The sequence below is a fragment of the Amblyomma mixtum genome, chromosome 5, assembly GCF_055824585.1.
Source record: "Amblyomma mixtum isolate Tamu chromosome 5, ASM5582458v1, whole genome shotgun sequence".
NCBI lineage: Eukaryota > Metazoa > Arthropoda > Arachnida > Ixodida > Ixodidae > Amblyomma > Amblyomma mixtum.
In genome coordinates this window covers 164,332,127-164,350,487 of record NC_143016.1, presented here as the reverse complement: position 1 = coordinate 164,350,487, position 18,361 = coordinate 164,332,127, and the positions used below count along the sequence as shown (strand labels likewise).

The 18,361-nt window shown below is 47.0% G+C and overlaps 2 long non-coding RNA genes across 2 annotated transcripts; both read left to right on the top strand.

Annotated features, from left to right (window-relative positions):
- Positions 1–7,694: 7,694 nt before the first annotated feature.
- LOC149344473 (uncharacterized) lies at positions 7,695–16,368 on the top strand. Its single transcript, XR_016282768.1, has 2 exons — positions 7,695–7,768; positions 16,200–16,368. It is a non-coding gene; the product is annotated as an uncharacterized LOC149344473 (long non-coding RNA).
- On the top strand, positions 10,455–13,234 carry LOC149344474 (uncharacterized). Its single transcript, XR_016283202.1, has 3 exons — positions 10,455–11,048; positions 11,116–11,232; positions 12,994–13,234. It is a non-coding gene; the product is annotated as an uncharacterized LOC149344474 (long non-coding RNA).
- Positions 16,369–18,361: the final 1,993 nt, after the last annotated feature.

The following is an 18,361-nucleotide window of genomic DNA, read 5'->3' as shown; positions in this document are numbered from 1 at the left end:
ATTGCCATTTGACATCGTCTTCCGCACGGTGCTCCCGCACGGCAAGCTGTGCATTTCTGCCCGCACCTCAAAGAGGGCCTCCAATTTCGCTCGGGATAGATTTAATTGTCACCCACTACTAAAAACAAATACACGCTGAGATCGCAGTATCAGATGGGGCTAGGCGTATGTGCGACTGCCTACGCACATAGGAACTTTTTTTTTAAAGGGACTACAAAAAGCCATTTTACGAAGTTAAGTAAAGAAGACAAGCAATAGGTATTCCGTCACCGGTCACCCGAAGCAAGAATTTTGAGCTAGCCGCATTAGCGCCCAACTTGCGGATAAACATGATGCTCCCCCTCTACCTCCAACTCGTAGATGCCGCGACATAAGAAAGAAAGAAAGAAAGAAAGAAAGAAAGAAAGAAAGAAAGAAAGAAAGAAAGAAAGAAAGAAAGGAAGAAAGAAAGAAAGAAAGAAAGAGAGAAAGAAAGGAAGAGAGAAAGAGAGAAAGAAAGAGAGAAAGAAAGAGAGAAAGAAAGAAAGAGAGAAAGAAAGGAAGAGAGAAAGAGAGAAAGAAAGAGAGAAAGAGAGAAAGAAAGAGAGAAAGAAAGAAAGAAAGAAAGAAAGAAAGAAAGAAAGAAAGAAAGAAAGAAAGAAAGAGAGAAAGAAAGAAGGAAAGAAAGAAAGAAAGAAAGAAAGAAAGAAAGAAAGAAAGAAAGAAAGAAAGAAAGAAAGAAAGAAAGAAAGAAAGAAAGAAAGAAAGAAAGAAAGAAGGAAAGTTGGGGGCTGCGCCCAGCGCATAAATTTGACATCGCTTGACGCTTTGGTTCACAGACTTCCGGTTGTCGCATCCGTTTTCCCACGCGTAACCCACGGCCAACAATTTTGGACAAAAGCATTTTTGAGCGGGAAACCGTTTATGAACCCAGTTTTTTCATTAACATTCCTGCTACCGTCAAAAGCGTTCCGCACTGGTTTTCTACGGCAGGCTGAGCTGTTCGATGCGATCGATGGAAGCACTACACCAAAAAAAAAAAGAAAGAGAAAAAAACATACACGCCGAGATCGCAGTATCAGACGGGGCTACACGTATGTGGTACTCCGTACGCATATGAAAGCTTTCTTCCAAAGGGACAACAAAGAGCCTTTACGAAGTTAACTAAACAAGGCAAGCGGTACGCATTTCATCGCTCGTCTCCCTGACGCGATAATTTTTAAGCTGGCCTCATTAGCGCCGTAGATATCGGCGATTTAAAATGATGTCATCCCCTCCCCGCTAAACCAGAAAGAAAGGAACAAAATAGCTTGGGGATGGCGCCTAGCCCATAAATTTGACATGAGTTGACGCATTGGTTTGAGGACGTCCGATTGCCGCACCGGTTTTCCCACGCGAAACTCCGCCTTCCCGCACATACGTCGCTCACTGTGGCAAATCGTAGTCATGTGCGCTAAGACATCGGCCTATCTCATGCACGTCCGAGGGATTCTCCCAGCAACGATTTTCGCGATGCTGAAAGTGTGCCCATGACGGCATGAATGCAGCGAATGCCAACGTCTGGTGCCCTGTCACCCACTATGACATCAGCACATTCGCATATTGTACTGTTTACAAAAATAGTACCAGAAACCGTTACTGCGCTGATCAGTCAGCCTCACAATTAAAAAAATAAAAAGGTTTCAACGATTAATAAATCACCAGTTTCTTTCCAACGACTCATACTCAGTGCAGGCAGACAGACGTACAGACACTTCATTTCGCATGCTAATTCGAGGCACGCATGCCCCCTGGGTGTTCGTACTAAGCCATTCTCGTCGTGTAAATGTTCATGTTAAGTTGGTCCATGACGTATGCGCCCGGCTTAGTGCAAGCTCTCAGTGCAAGGCGATTGTTTCGTCAGTGGTATGTTCCATGCCGGAACCGAAAATTCATTTACTTAGACATATCGTTTTGAGTATTCTAAAAATTTTCAGAAAAAAATTTCGTTTTTATGTTTGAAAGACTTCGTCCGTAATCTTGTCAGTTGCCATTCCAGCGTTGTCTCTTTTCAGAATTCTTCTCAGGTCACAGCACACTGAGTTTCCAAGGCACACGGTTTGATACACGTAATGTTTTAAAAAAAGCTATTCAGACCCTCTTAGCTCATTTTAAATTTGCGTCTTGTTAATATAATAAATACTGAAAGTTATTCATTAAGATCCTGAGACACTACTCCTGCTCTGGCTATTTTACAATCCAGGTTTGTGACAGAGAGACCGGGTAGCGGTTCGGTTTCGTTTGTGAGAGAGAGAGAAAAACTTTATTATGGCAAGTGTGTTAGACCCCCTTTGGGTCCCTGGACCACCTCACGGTCCCACTCTACGTCGGAACGTTCATGTGGTGTTTGTTCATGACGTCGGCACCCCGAAGCATCGCAGCAAGCTGCGATGGCGTTTGTGATTCAGATTACTGTTCCACTTGTGACGTAACTGAGGCTTTGCAGCGTGTACTATTGGTGTGTCCGTTATATGCGCACAGAAGACTAACGTTCGCCGCTTCCTTGAAGCGTTTCGACAGCAGGCCGCTCTCGGAGGACTTACCGCTATGCGCGTGGTCTGAGAGAATGCTCTGCGGGCAGTGCGGGCGTTTTCACGCTTTTTGAGCGACAGGGGCCTCGACTGGAGACTGTGACGTCAGCTGATGTGTATATTTCCATCCCTCTTCTCAGCACATCGTCATCCACCACGACTTATAAACAAAGGAAATGCGTGGTAGAAGACGAGGACGAGCACAAGGGGAAGAGCGCCCGTCCTTGTGCCCTTCTCGTCCTTGTCTTCTTTTGCGCACTTCCCTTGCCGAAGTGTGTACGACCGACTCGCCCAACAACGTGCACCCTTAAATCCTCCACGACCCACTTTCCTCTCCTCTTCCCTTCCCGCAGTAAAGATTAGCAGGACAGATATTCATCTTTCCGGACGACCTCTCCGCTCGATAAACTTATATCTGATTACAGCTGGCCCAGGGATTAATTTTTATAACCGTATGAAACAGTAAGTGTTGGCATGCCACTATAATATGAAGAGCTTGTCAAGATATTTGTGTAAAACCACCGGAAGACACCCGGTGATGACCAGCGCCTGTAGCGAAGGGCGAGATGTCCTCATGAAAAAAAAATGGCCAAAGTTAGAACTCTGTGGCCGATGGCAAACACAAAAGACATACTTGCTCCAGCGTGCTGTAGTAATTAATCTGAAAATCACAGCGAATACGTAAGCCACATGCTCTCTCAGTGATAGCACATCAAAACCGCCATAGTGCCTTCAGCGATTTAAGTAAAGCAATTGATACGAAGAAAACATGCGCCCATTGTGGTCGTCCTTGCATCATGTTTAACGTAGTATGAGAGCTCCAAAGAAAAAAGAATTAAGATGAAAGCTTCTAAATATGTGCCCTAAATTCCAAACGAGCAGAAATTTAGGCCGAGGCCGACTAGTCTGACAGCGTTCAAGAGTTACACCACGAGTCTGACATCACGGAATAGACTACATGCAGCCTGAAAGTCAGTCGGGGGGTCGCTCCTAGTATGGCTTCATTCGCGCTACAAGCACAACGTCGCTGCGCTTACGGTTGTGCGATGAACGAGCTGGCGAGGCTGGTGCATGTTCGTACGTTACGTCGCTGAGGCGGCGGACAACAAGGTAAGGGCCTAAGTAGCGGCGCAGTAACTTTTCGGACAGCCCGCGGCGACGAACGGGCGTCCAGACCCACACATAGTCGCCTGGGTTGTAGGTAACGTAGCGGCGTCCAAGGTTGTAGCGGTCAGCATCGAGCTGTGCTGGCGGTGAATGCGGTGTCTGCCCAGTTGCCGCGCTTCTTCCGCGCGATGAACGTAAGTGTGGACGTCGACGTCAAGTTCACTCTCGCAGTCAGGGGGATCCACGGGTAGCATTTCGTCCAGGGGGGGTCGTAACCTGTCGACCGAAGACTAACTCGAACGGAGTGAACGGCGTCGTTTCTTACTGCGCGGTATTATACACGAATGTTGCGTATGGAAGAATTTGGTCCCATGTTTTGTGCTCGATATCAACATGCATGGAAAGCATGTCGGTCAAGGTCGTGTTGAGGCGTTCCACCAAGCCATATGTCTGCGGGTGGTAGGCCGTTGTACGTCTATGGCTGGTGTTCGTGAGCTCGAGCACAGCTTGAGTGAAGCGGGCCGTAAATGCTAGCTGCAGGAGCGCCATGACGCAGGCCGATGTTGTGAACAAAGAATGCGGCAACTTCAGCAGCAGTACCGTTTACAAGTGACGTGGTCTCAGCGTACCGTGTGAAATAATTGGTCGCGACCACAGTCCACCGTTTTCCTGTGGACGACTTCGGAAAAGGGCCAAGGAGGTCTATGCCAAGGTGCTGAAAAGGGGTCTTATGTGGTACTATGGGCTGCAGAAAGCCGGCTGGTTTCAGAGGAGGAGATTTGCGCCGTTGGCAATCGCGGCATGTTGTTACGTATTTAAGCACTGATGGTAGTAAACTGGGCCAGTAATGCTGAAGCCGAATCTTCGCCAGTGTGCGACTGACCCCCAAGTGGCCGCCGGATGGTTCATCATGACAAGCGCTCAAGATTTCGGAGCGTAACTGCGATGGAAAACAAGCAGAAACATCTCCTTGTTGCTGTCAAAGTTGCGCTTGTAGAGAACTCCACGCCGCAGAATGAAGGACTGTAGTCCACGGCGAAACACACGAGGTACACTACAATTAAAACCCTCCAGATACTTAATGAGTGGAGTCAACTCAGAGTCAGTCCGTCGAAGCTGCGCCATACGGGAGATGCTAATAGCACAAAGAAGATGGCAATCTTCGGTGATGTCTTGCGTAGCCGGCTCTACGGGCGCTCGTGACAAACAGTCCGCGTCTTGATGCTGCCGACCAGATTTATAGACGACCGTCACATCGTATTCCTGCAAAGAGAGGCTCCATCTGGCCAACCGGCCAGAAGGGTCTTTAATGCTAACTAGCCAGTATAGCGAGTGATGATCCCTTATAAAAATGGTCTATAGACTTTCTATAGACTCTATAGCCATCCTATAGACTTTTACTTTTGTCTATAGACAGTCTATAGAAAATCTATGGACTAAAGTTTATAGCTGCTTCTATTTCCTTTTGTCTATAGACGGTCTATAGACACTCTATAGACTAAGGTCTATAGCCGCCTCAATTTCCTTTCGTCTATAGACTATCTATAGACCCTCTATAGACTAAGGTCTATAGCTGCCTGATTTCCCTTTGTCTATAGACTGTCTATAGACACTTTATAGACTAAAGTCTATAGCTGGCTCAAATTGCCTTTTGACTATAGACTTTCTATAGACACTTTATAGACTAAAGTCTATAGCTGGCTCAATTTCCTTTTGTCTATAGACGGTCTATAGACTGTCTATAGTCTAAGGTCTATAGCCACCTCAATTTCCTTTTGTCTATAGACTGTCTATAGACTAATGTCTATAATTGCTTCAATTTCCTTTCGTCTATAGACAGTCTATAGACTCGCTATAGACTAAAGTCTACAGCTGCCTCAATTTACTTTTGTCTATAGACTGTCTATAGACTAAAGTCTATAACTGCTTCAGTTTCCTTTCGTCTATAGACGGTCTATAGACTAAGGTCTATAGCTGCCACAATATCCTTTCGTCTACAGAAGGTCTATAGACTCTCTATAGACCAAGGTCTATAGCTGTCTCAACTATCTTTTCGTCTATAGACTATCTATAGACTCTCTATAGCTGCCTCAATTTCCTTTCGTCTACAGAGGTCTATAGACTCTCTATAGACTACGGTCTATAGCTGCTTTCTATAGACGGTCTATAGACTCTCTATAGACTACAGTCTACAACTACCTCAATTTCCTTTCGTCTATAGACTGTACACTATAGATAGTCTACTGCCTATAGACCAGTATATAACAATCGTAATTTTATCTAACAATGTTTGATACACTGACTTTCGACTAAGTCCAGAACAATGTCAATTTCTTTTTGCACTGCATGTTGAGGGGACCTGCATTTAGTGACCGCAACTTAGTCGGGAGTCCCCCACCTCCTTCGCTATTACGGAAATTAAAAAGTATTGCGTAAGGCCATTACACACCCTTCTGTATAATGTTGTCAGGAGCCTTGACAAGCTCCTTTTTGTTATACCATGACGTATATTGTCAATACAATTAGATATTTAATGCTAACAAGTAAGCCGAGGAAAGGCAGCCGTTCTTGAAGGGCGCCCGCAAACTGTACTACATCGAACGAATACGCTGCCCCTTAAAGGAATCGCTCTACACAATTCCATTCCATCTTTCGATCGTTACTGTCCAACGCGCTGAAATCAGAAACATTTCATCAACGGTTCTACATTTCTCTTTAAAACGTCCTGAAAGCAAAGGGGGAAATACGGGTGTGAGAATTCAAGGAAGCGCCCATCCCTTAGAAACATCTTAGATTAATCTCAAAGAGCCTGGTCCTCTGTGCGATTCACATCTGCCATTTCTACGTTTGCAGTTTGCATTCACGTGAATAAGTGCGGGGACGCAACAATCACAAAGCCAGTATTTTTTCGTTCCTACCCTTGCACCTGTTGCTTCGGAGCCGATGACACGCTGATGTGGCGCATATCAGTTTTCTAAACACGAACACACGCAAAAAAGACGTTATGCTATGCAACCTTATAATTATTATTTGAGAATTGTACCACATACTATTCGGTGGGAGATGCGGCGCGTATACCGACAAGAAGTGAGATTTCGGTTCTGTTTTCACGAAAACAATAAGATTATTATAGGGTAAGCGAAGAATTTAAGCTTATAAACCAATTGCCTTCTGTGGTCTTGGATATCAGATCAAGCTGCACACGGCAAGAGTGCGAGCGATAAAGATACGACCGTGAAATGGGTTTCTGTTTCACGTTTTACCCATTTAAAGGGACTATGAAACAAATTAATTGAGATTACGTAAAGATAGGCAATCCATCACTCGTCACCCCAGCGAAAGAATTTTCGAGCTAGCATGAATAACAACGAAGTTATAGACGATTAAAAATCACGCTCCTCCTCTCCCCCCTCAACTCATACGCGCGGAGCACCAAGAAAAAATAAAGAAAACAGCTCCGGGACTGGGCTCCGCCCATGAATACGTCATTCGCTGACGTTCGGTTTACGGCTTCCGGTTGTCGCACTCCCGAGGAGCAGCGTGCGTCGGCAGCGTCTCTCCGGTCTCGGCGCTTTCTTTGCTCCCGAACTCCTGGCAGAAAGAGGCGGCAGAGGTAAATTGGAAACATGCGTGAAGGCAATGCCCTGGCCCGCGCTTGCCCGAGGGGGTCGCGCGGCGCCTCGAGCAGACGATTTTCACCGCTACCGGAAGTGTGCCCGTGACGTCGTAGCTGCCGCGGCTCGAGCGAATGACAGCGTGTGGTGGCCTACCGACGTCATGGGACTAGTGACGTCTGTTTTCCCGGTTTTGGTTTCAAAATCGCTCCCTACGAAGACACCAATCGGCCCGCGAATTTTAAAAAACGCGATTTTTAAAAAGCCATAATAAATTGCCGGCTCAGTTCCGAAGACTCATACTTGGTGTCAGTGCTTCTGAGCATAACTTCTAACATTTACAAGCGTCTTTTAATTCTTTTCATGGTCCCTTTAACTGCGAGACGGCAGAAAATCATTCGGGCTGCAAACAACCCTGTGCGTGGCTGCATGAATGGCGTTGGCGTGTTTCTCGCGGATTATGTTTTCTTCAAAATCCAGCTTCATCGCCCGCTTACGGTAAGTCTACACGTTTATATTTTATTCATTTGGTCTCCTAAACCACTCTAAGCAGAGCTGTGTGTGCAGAACAGATTATGTGCGCAGTTACAAACTTACTATCTTCGTTTCTAAGGCGGAAGCCATCGGGTTCTCGACTAATGCCGCTTATCTCTGTCCCGCTGTCCTTACTAACGCGCGGAAAGGCAGTCTGTGCGATGCCCTTGATGATAAGCCGCTCCTCGCAAGCTGTCTACTAGATTTTTCGTGTTTCAAGGTAGATGCGCGGCCAGAAATGTCGTTTAGCCTGTGAATGACGGCCGAAATGGAACTGTGTGTTAGTTATCGCCGTGTGAGCTCAATATACTTTGCACCTCCGAAACGTACTTACATACACTGTAAACACAAATAAGCCCAAATAGGAGTATAAATGGCTAGTGTCCGCTTTTAAACTCCTTATTGAAAATTGCGCAATCGACTTTAAGTAGTAAAAAAGAGGAAATCCTCCTTTTTTACTGCCGTCGCGAAATCGAGGAGTAAAATAAAGCATTTACATGATTTTACTACTTTTCCAAGCAGGAGTATGTCGGCTTCAATAGTCCTTCAGGCCCTTTATGCACTCACATTGGGCTTCTTCGATTATCCGCCTCTGGCAGCCCGCGGGTTGCTTGCGGGCTGCCCGAGCGCGCTCGATTTTCTCGGGTTGCTCCGCCCACTTCCGGTGGCTGCCCGGAACGCGTTCGTTTTTCTCTGGCTGGGCGGTTTCGGGCTGCCAGCCGGCGGCCAGACTCGCCAGGACGATTTTGTGCTGGCAGCGCTCGGGCAGCTAGCAGACGACAGAGAGGTGTATGGTCGCGGGAAGCTCGCGCGGCCATTTTTATAAGGACTAGAAGGACCGCGGTTCTTCATGCGATGTTTTGCGCGATGCAGGCGCTTGTTTCGACTAGGCCACGGTGCATATCGACTGTGTCGCCTGCAATGACACCTTCTGCGGTAGTTCTCGCTGTTTATTGATATGTTTTGCGTGCGTATGCGCGATCATATTTTGATCGTCTCACCACCTCGAAAGCACAATTGCTCGCTTCATATTACGATCGCATACTTCTGATTCACAAAATATTTCGGCTGTTAATTTCGTGCGCCCAGCGGATATTGCGATGGTGTTCGAGGCCTTTCACAAGAGCAGCCGGATTCCAGTTCCGAGTACGCGTTCAGACGCGCGCATAGATGCATGTGCTGACCGTGTTTTACGAAGAGTTGGTTGAGCGCGATACGGGAGCGTATGGTCTTTATTGCGTTTATGCCGCCGCGGTGGCTCAGTGGCTATGGTGCTCGGCTGCTGTCCCGAAAGACGCGGGTTCGATCCCGGCCGCGGCGGCTGAATTTCTTTGGAGGAGAAATTCGAGGCCCGTGTACTGTGCGATGTCAGTGCACGTTAAAGAACCCCAGGTGGTCGAAATTTCCGGAGCCCTCCACTACGGCGTCTCTCATAGCCTGAGTCGCTTTGGGACGTTAAACCCCATAAACCAACCAACCAATCTTTATTGCGTTTGGCGCAGTGCAAAAGTGGATATGCTTTGAAAAACGCTTGACTGAAACATGTCCTTTATTAAAAGCCCTAACGAGCACATTGCTCGAGACATCTCTTGTCGCGCCACACAGAATTGTCGCGCCGACCAAGTGCTGATTCTGTTGTCACCAACTGTTGAACAGCTTCATGCTCGGGCCTTCTGCCACATATGCTCAAAATATCTGAGAAGTACCGCAGGCATGCACCTCCTCGCGTTTGGCCCATTTAAAAAAAAATAGATAAAAATGAGCTCTAGCGCTTATCGTCATGCAAACACACGCGGAACGTGAGGAGCCGACACGCAGGGATTGTAGCGCCTTTCATTTCAGTGCTTCTCTGCTATAAAGCTGTATTATTACAGAAACGATACGCAGCTAAATTTATACAGTGCACCCGCTTGTTCTAGGTGGGCGTTCAAAGAGCTGATATGCGCAAATTTTGCCGAGATTAGGCGTTCCTTGCCCGCAGCAAAAGCCGGCGGCCGACAGACTACAGTTGAACGAACGTATCCCGATTATTTTCTGCTTACAGCTTACGGGAAGCAGGTTACGAGCGTAGAAATCGCAACGACCACAGCAGAGTACACCAGCTGGGTCGATCGTCGGCGGTCATACCAGTCATATACCTACTTACTGCGTAGTAAGCAAACACGCAATAATCCGAGAGTACGGCTTGTCGTTTGATAAACAACGCACGGGCAGTTTTTCCGTTCTATGTGGTGTCGACTGAAACACGTTAGATTGCGATTGCTCATCGCATGCTTTTGAGGATTTCTTGAAGCTTACACAGTGCACCGAAGGCACACGCTCGCGTTGTCGTTGCCGATGTATACGAGTGCGAGCTTGATCAGCTGCATGTTCTGCAGTCTGCGGCACGCAGCCCTCAATAACTGCAAGTCGTTGTTTTCGATACCAAGCAGCCTATTTCTACCGTACGCGTGAATGAGACGCAGAACGCGAAGCTAGAGAGAGCATCTGCCCTCCGTGATCCGCGACTTGCTTGCCGCCGAGATTGCCGACCGTCTGGTTCCGGTGGCCGCCAGCCCACGTGACCATGATGCGTTTTCCTGTCAGAGACGAACTTGCGGGCCGCCAGCGGGCTGCCCGAGCCCGGTTAATCGAAGAAGCCCATTGTCTGCCCGCCGCCTAGTGGCAGCTGCCGGTTCGCTGCACTTGCAGGTGACGACGCCGGCTCTGTCGTCGCTGCCTGCTCGCCTCTGCTTTTGCTGCTTCACGCACGTTTGTCATGTTACAAGACACCGGATCGCCGCAACCTCGCGCACCAATGTGCGCCACAGACAGTGCCTGTGAAGCCCCCAGTGTATTCGGAGAACGCTTGGTGTTGCATCGCCTGCGACGGCAGTCTGCGAGAGGCTTAGCCAGCCGAGCTCAGCCGAGCCAACATGGCGGTGTGTGACGCGTCGACCTCCCCGAAGCCGCCAGTTTACCACCCGCTCCTTTGCGCGCTCTTGTCGTGACGTAAGACTGGACATCATCGACCTTAGCAGCAACGTGCTGCAATGAACGTCTCACTCAAGCCAGCAATATGTGCAGAAGCAGCGGCTAGTCATTCATTGTCTACGCAGCATACAAGTGTTGGCTGCTGCCGTTTCGCCGCGCCGACATGGCGGTGTGTGTGTGACGCACCAGTTTTCTCGACATCGTCGGCCCCTCGTTCTTTCGCTGTATTGCAAGAATACTAAAGACCGGATTACCATCGTCGTGTGTTCTGGTAAGCAGTATTAAACTCTCCTTTGACGCCATAGACGCGCATGCACTTAACGCCGCTCCCTTTTCAGTGTGCGTAGACTTGCTGTGAACCACGGGTGCGCCGAGATGAAAGGCTTAACGAGAACAGCAAAACAGCAAAGGCTTCATTGTGGTCCGGTGGAGCCAACTCACACAGCAGGCATGAAGTAAGTATCTGAGAAATTTGTTGTTGCATGCGGCTGAAAAAAAGAGTGTGGCACTGGAGTCGTGGCTGTTACGCTAACATGTACAGCTGGAAGTACGGTCAGTTCTTCTAGGGACCAAATTTTCTTCATGCGTTCACGCCCCATGAATATGGAAAAGCTGTACAGGCAATGACAGGTGAAAATGCACAGCCTTGGGGTCTGTGAATTTTTCTCACGTTATTACGAACAGTGCTGAGAACCCTGCCCTAATCGGTTGCTTCCTTTCCTGTGTTCTAAGAGGGCCTTGTTATGCAAACAATGCAAGCGATTTTATTCTTTTCAGTCATAGCACAGGACATGGCGACGCCTTAGCGCTCACGGAGATTAGCTAAACTGTTACATTTTCCGAGTTGGTGGCATCTTAACGTTGCAGCGATTTTCGGCAGCGGACATGGGATTTCAACCATACTGAACGCTGCCTTTTCTGGATGGTTAGGCGTCTAGTTCCAAAATGTGGTATCTTGTAAGCTCTTCGCATTTGAAAAATGTTAAAAGAAGTTTCCACTTCGCGTGCAGTTTCCGAACACATTCCATTATGTGAAACTCGTGGAGGCAAGCGTTCTGGTTCAGACTGCTGATCCCAGGAAGGCAGCGAAAGAAAAAGAATAAAGCATACGCCAGTGTACAAGATCCCCTGCTCGTGCTGGACGTAGTACATTGGCGAAAGCAAGCATTTCCCAGAAAAACTGAAGCAGCACAAAGCGGATGCCAAACAAATGAACAAGGAAGGAAGCGCGGGTTGACAAGACTGACTTCGAGGGAACTATCCTTGCATCAACTGTCTAAGATCAGTGACCCGGCGGATGACTAACCGAAGGCTTAAAAAAGGCAAGCTTTGAGTCACTCGCAGTCACACCTGCTGAAAGAACCAAGAAGATTCCGAAACATGTTTTTTTTTTTTTGGTTGGCGTTCTTTCCCGAAAGTATATTCCTTTCCCAGCCAGATAGACCTGTGTAGAATGTTTTCTTTTGAACCCTGGCCACGAATGTGAGGGCAAAGCTTAACAGAAGACAGGTGGCGGCGGGAGGGTGGGTCTGGTGGTAGCTTTCTATTCCTAACAATGCCTGCAATGTCAGTCACCCTTGCCCTGCCTTTGACCTATACACAGAATGATGACGTCCTGAAAATGCGTAGCTGCGGGCTCTCCCATCAAGGAAATTGCATGTAAGCTTCCGCTGCGTGTATGCAAAGCGCTGTCTTTTGTTTGCATGTTTTGATTTCAGTAATTGGTTCCGATATGGTGCCTGAAAAGCATGAGGAACCTCTGACAAGTAAAAAAAAAATTATATCTCGAGGCCTCTTTTGGTGCAGGAACGCAGCCAAAGGCAGCGCGAATGCGCAAGTGCCTCAGTAAGACCATTTTATTTTTTTCAGTTTTATGCTTTGCGGAAAAAATGTTCCCTATCGATGCTGCTTCCCATTCGCCGTGTTGCCTTAACGTTTACGAAAGCGGCTCTCTGGAATTTGTGATTCCCTGAAAACCGCGTTTAGCCGCTGTCATCCGACAGGGTACAGGATGTATTAGCTAGTTGATTACCTACTATGTTCTACTAGCTAATCTTTTGTCATGAAAAACGTTTAAACTTCAATAATACCTACTTTATTGAAAAGTGCACTCTGAACGGCTTTGGGACGTTGACTTCTACACTTGAAGCACGTCATACTTCAAGCTTAGAGGTGCAATTCCTCTGATGCATTTTTTTTTCTAATCTTTCTTTCAGAAGGAGCCTGTATGTTGACAGCGAAGCATTTCAAGGTTCCCTCCTTGCTTTCAAGTGTGGCATCTCTATTTTCATTCCTTTGGGTATTTAAATTATGTACCCAAAGACAGCGTGGGTTAAGGCACTCTTCTACAGGGGCCAAGACGTTGGTTCTCTGTAACCGTCGAAAGCAAGCTGCCGAACACATGTCTCAAATGTTTTGTACCCAATAAAATATTGTTTGAAATAAATCACTGTAAGTTCATCGACGCATTTATCCTGGAATATCAGGCTCTAAAATGAGCCTTCCATACGAATACTTTATTTCAAATCGGCTTCCGCATCAAGTGAAGTAATATACTCGTTTGGGAATCATAAATGTAACCCTACAGTAAGAAAAATTTCTCAAAAAATTTCCTGTCAAAACTACTTAAAAGGAACAGGCACGTACTCCTGAAATGTACTATAAAAGTAGCTGCAAAGGAGTATATAATACTTCTATTAATTGCCATGCTAACTCCTTTGTGATCACAACTTTACTCCTAAATAAACTCCCGTCTGCAGAGCGGTAACACTTTACTCCTTCTAGCACTCCGAAAGTACCCCTTCAAGCAGAGGAGTAGACGATATACTCCTATTCTGAGGAGTATAAAAACCCCTTTTCGGGAGTGCGCTACGCGATGAGCCATTTACTCCTATCCGGGTGTTTTTCGGTTTGCAGTGTAGACTGGAGCGCGAGACATTTGTCAAAGTTGTATTCAAGCGGCGCTGGAGGAATGCTTGTAGTGTGATGGGTGAATAACATTCGTTTCCGGCGCGAATGGCCGGCGTGCTCAAACACCGCGAAGAACCCACGAGCTCCATCCCATCTGCCCTTCGTTGCGCACGTATGGATTCGTCCGTGTCTGTCATCAGAGCCGCTGGCCGCCGCCGCTGGCTTGCGGGCACTTCATTTTGAAAGCTGGGTAAAGGTCGGCTCCACAAGAGGTGGCTTACATTTCGTTCCGAGTGGTTCGTTCATGAATCCCGCTCACGCGTGCACAGATTTCTAGAATACCATTTGCGCGAGAGGCAAAGTATGTGTTTCTGATTTCAGACTGCTACGTTACGAAAGCGCCGATGTGACTCGCCGCTTATTTGCGCCTAAAATTAAATTAAGCTCTCGTGTTATTATAGCTGCGCCTGTTGAAGGCGTTAATTGTTTCATTGAAATACCTCCTACTTTGAGCACGTTCAATGCTTTCGCTGATTTTTTCTAGCAGCGTTGGGTTAGGCTGCCTCCATGCAAGAAACACACCTCTTTACTGCGCTGTTGGAGCTGCACTTGAAGGAAAAACTAAGTGAATTTCAGACGGTATTTTATCGTGACAGTAATTTGCTGTCTCAACCTCGCGACTGCTTTTGAAACGGCGCAGCTGCAGCCTCTGTGTGCTGTATTGGTTTTCTGAATAATGAGCGCGGCATGGAAGCGCTGCAACCCGCTTGTTTCTAAGAGCGCGCGCAGATGTATGAGTATGCTGTTCCGTCTTTGTGCTTCAAGTTATAGGCGCAAATCTGTGGTTAACTGGTTGCTTCTGCCTGCTGGTTTTGTATAGCTTGTGCCCGTTTGAGTATCGGCTTACGTACACTCGGCCAAATCTTTAACTGGCTGAGGTGTTGCATCGCTAAATGCACCTTGTAAAAAGGTGCCTTTTGGCTACACTGCTGGCATATTCATGTTGTAATTTGACGCGTGAGATGGCATTTCATAGTTTCTTTTTGTTAATATAATGTTTGAGTGGAGTACTTGCATGTTTAGATCAAAGTTATCAGAAAATATTCATCGTCTGCCGCTACGAAGAGCCGAAACAAGCGGAATACGCAGCAATGGTTCTGGTGGCGCATTTTCACTAATATGGGTAAACGGTTTGGTTTGGTTTATGGGGTTTAACGTCCCAAAGCGACTAAGGCTATGAGAGACGCCGTAGTGGAGGGCTCCGGAAATTTCGACCACCTGGGGTTCTTTAACATGCACTGACATCGCACAGTACACGGGCCTCTAGAATTTCTCCTCCTAAGAAATTCCAGCCGCCGCGGTCGGGATCGAACTAATATGGGTAAACGACTTGTCCGCCATGAAAGGAGTGGTACTTTACCCAGAGCATGAGGCCATATGGACCAGATCCATTGCTGCGTATGCCGCTTGTTTCAGCTGTTCGTAGTGGCAGACGAATGTTTCTGATAACGTTGATCTAAACACGCAAGTACTGCACTCAAACATTATATGAACAAAAAGGAACCACGAAATGACGTTTCACTCGTTTAATTACAGCATGAATATGCCAGCAGTGTAGCCGAAAGGCACCTTTTTTACAAGGTGCATTTAGCGATGCAACACCGGAGCCAGTTAAAAATTTGGCCGGGTGTGCCAGGCTTAATTCACGCAGGGTATTCTGAAGCGCTTCTTCTGTAGCGGTTATAAGAATAAATGCGGCAATATTCTTATTTTTGGATCCGTGTGTAAGGTGCACTGAATCTGTATTTTATGGAGGTGGCATTCTTAACAGCTCCTTGCGAGTCAATGCAGATATGTGCCACAATTGTTCGAAGTCTTCTGTTACAAATAGTGTAAAAGGATTGCCATAAAGAGATCAGTATTGGCTGTAACAGTATTTCCATACAGAAATCAGTATTTGACTAACTTGGAAAATTGGGCGTGTTGGTACATGTCTTGAACAAATAAATAGCAGCGCAAGGAGACGAGGACTAGACGAGACAACAAGGACGGCGCTGTAATCAGTATCAGTACTGGATTCAGAGTAGAGTGCTCCAGGGATTAGGGGTCTTTGTTACAATGTTTTATGACGACACTTATAATCTGTCGTGTATTTACTGAAATGATTGAGCCGGCGTGATAGCTCAGTGGCTATCATGTTCGTATGGCGACCTGAAAGATGCAGGTTCGATTCCGGCCTAGGCGGTCGCATTAGAGGCAAAATGCTAAAGGCCTGTGTACACTGCACAGGTGACCTTAATTATTCCCTAGCCTTTCACTTCAGCGTCTCGTAGCCTGTGTCGCCTTATGGGTCTTTGAACCCCCATAAAACCAAACCAAAATATAAAGATTGCGTAGACAATTCTAGAATGGCATAGCCAGGATATGCCTTGCATTGTGAAGCACATGTGTAGAGATGGAATGGGAATTTTTCAGTTCCTCTTATATTATTTTTTTCCTTTGTGCTGTACAGGTGAACATGCCCGGATGATTGACTGCAGACAACAGGCCACAAGAATGCTTCTGAGGAAACTAGCCGGACTGTTACTTTCAACTTTTATGTTACTGTGGTGCATTCTTATGGTGCATGTATTGCATATTCCCAGCCTGGATAGCTTGGAAATAAACTAAATTTGTAAGTATATTGATTGTTTCATGTGTGAACTCTGTCTGGTGACCTTTTTCAATGATCGTAGACAGTCTATAGGCAGTCTATAGATAATGGTCTACTAATAGTTTAGTTGACAGAGGTCTATAGACTGTCTATAGACAAAGGTCTATAGCACTGCCATGCCACACACCTATGGAATGTCTATAGACAGTCTATAGACATGTCTACTGGACCAGTAGACTTGTCTGTAGACTGTCTATAGACTAATCTACAGGAAGTCTATGGCCATAAGTCTATAGGTCGTCTATAGTTCGTCTATAGACAAGTGTCTATAGACGGTCTATAGACAGCTCTATAGGAAATGTCTATAGACCTGTGTCTATAGACTTCCTATAGACCTATAGACTTTCTGTAGACATTTGTCTATAGACTGTCTATAGACAAAAGTCTACTAAAAGTGTATGGCCATAAATCTATAGACTGTCTATAGACCAGTCTAAAGGATTTGTCTATAGACAGTCTATAGACTTCATAGACTTATAGACAGTCTATGGACTATCTATAGAAATTTTTATAAGGGATCGCTGACAACACGAAACGGTCGTCCGCAGTTGTATGGTCGGAACCTACGCAGAGCCCAGATGACGGCAAGACACTTTCTCTGTCGTCGAATAGTTCCGTTCTCATCAAGAAAGTGTGCGGATCGCGTAGGCGATTATTCGTTCTGCGCCGTCCTGCCACTGTACGAGGATCGCTCCGAGGCCGACATTGCTGGCGTCAGTGTGGACATAAGTCTCTGCATTCTCGTCAAAATGAGCTAGTATTGGTGGACTTTGAAGGCGGCAGCGGAGTTCCTCGAAGGCTGCGTCTTGGGCACTTCCCCATACGAAGGGTGTGTCATCTCGAGTCAAGGCTGTCAATGGCTTAGTTAGGCGAGAAAAATCTTGAACAAAGCGACCGTAATACGAGCAGAGGCCCAAAAAACGCAGGAGGGCCTTCTTGTCGGTTGGGCGTGGGAAACTGGAGACGGCGGAAGTCTTGTCCGAGTCTGGGAGAACACCTTGTGCGCTGACATGTCCTAAGAAACGGAGCTCCTCGAAGGCGAAATGACATTTCTCTGGCTTGATAGTTAGTTGTGCAGACTGGAGAGCTTGAAGCACAATGCGCAATCGCTGCAGGTGTTGTTCGAAGCTAGACGAAAAGATGACCACGTCACCCAGGTACACAAGGCACGACTGCCACTTCAGAACAGCTAAAACAGTGACCATCATGCGTTTAAACGTGGCCGTAGCGGAGCAAAGTCCCAACGGGAGCACCTTAAATTCGTACATACCGTCGAGTGTCACAAAAGCCGTTTTCTCGCGGTCTCGCTCGTCCACCTCGATCTGCCAATATCCGCTTTTCAGATCTAAGGAAGAGACGAACCTGGCGTCTCGGAGTCGGTCAAGCGCATCATCGATCCTGGGGAGTGGGTATACGTCCTTTTTAGTAACATTATTCAGTTTCCTGTAATCAACGCAGAATCGCAACATGTTTTCTTTATTTTGCACCAGGACCACCGGCGACGCCCATGGACTTGTTGACGGCTGTAAAACATCGTCTGCAAGTATTTCATCGACTTGCGTTCTAATAGCCTCCCGCTCTTTAGGCGAAGCGCGGTATGGACGCTGACAAACTGGTGGCGTGGCCGAATCGGTGACGATGCGATGCTTGGATACCGGCGTACGTCCGACCTTTGAGCTCGTCGCGAAGCAATATTTAAAATCAAGTAGCAGCGGTGACAGAAGGTTCTTCTGATGAGGTGACAACCCCGGGTGATTTTAACCTTCTGAAGGGCGTTACATGGTGCGGCATTGTCGCGAAGATTCATCTCTACGGGGCACAGATTCGGCAACCCATCCACGTCGTGGAGGAAGGAGACGGCCGTTTCCTTGGCGAGGTGCTGAATTTCATTGGTTAAATTCGTCAGAAAAACTGTCGCACAGCCGTCATTCAGTTCGACAAGACCGCGCGCGATAGCCACT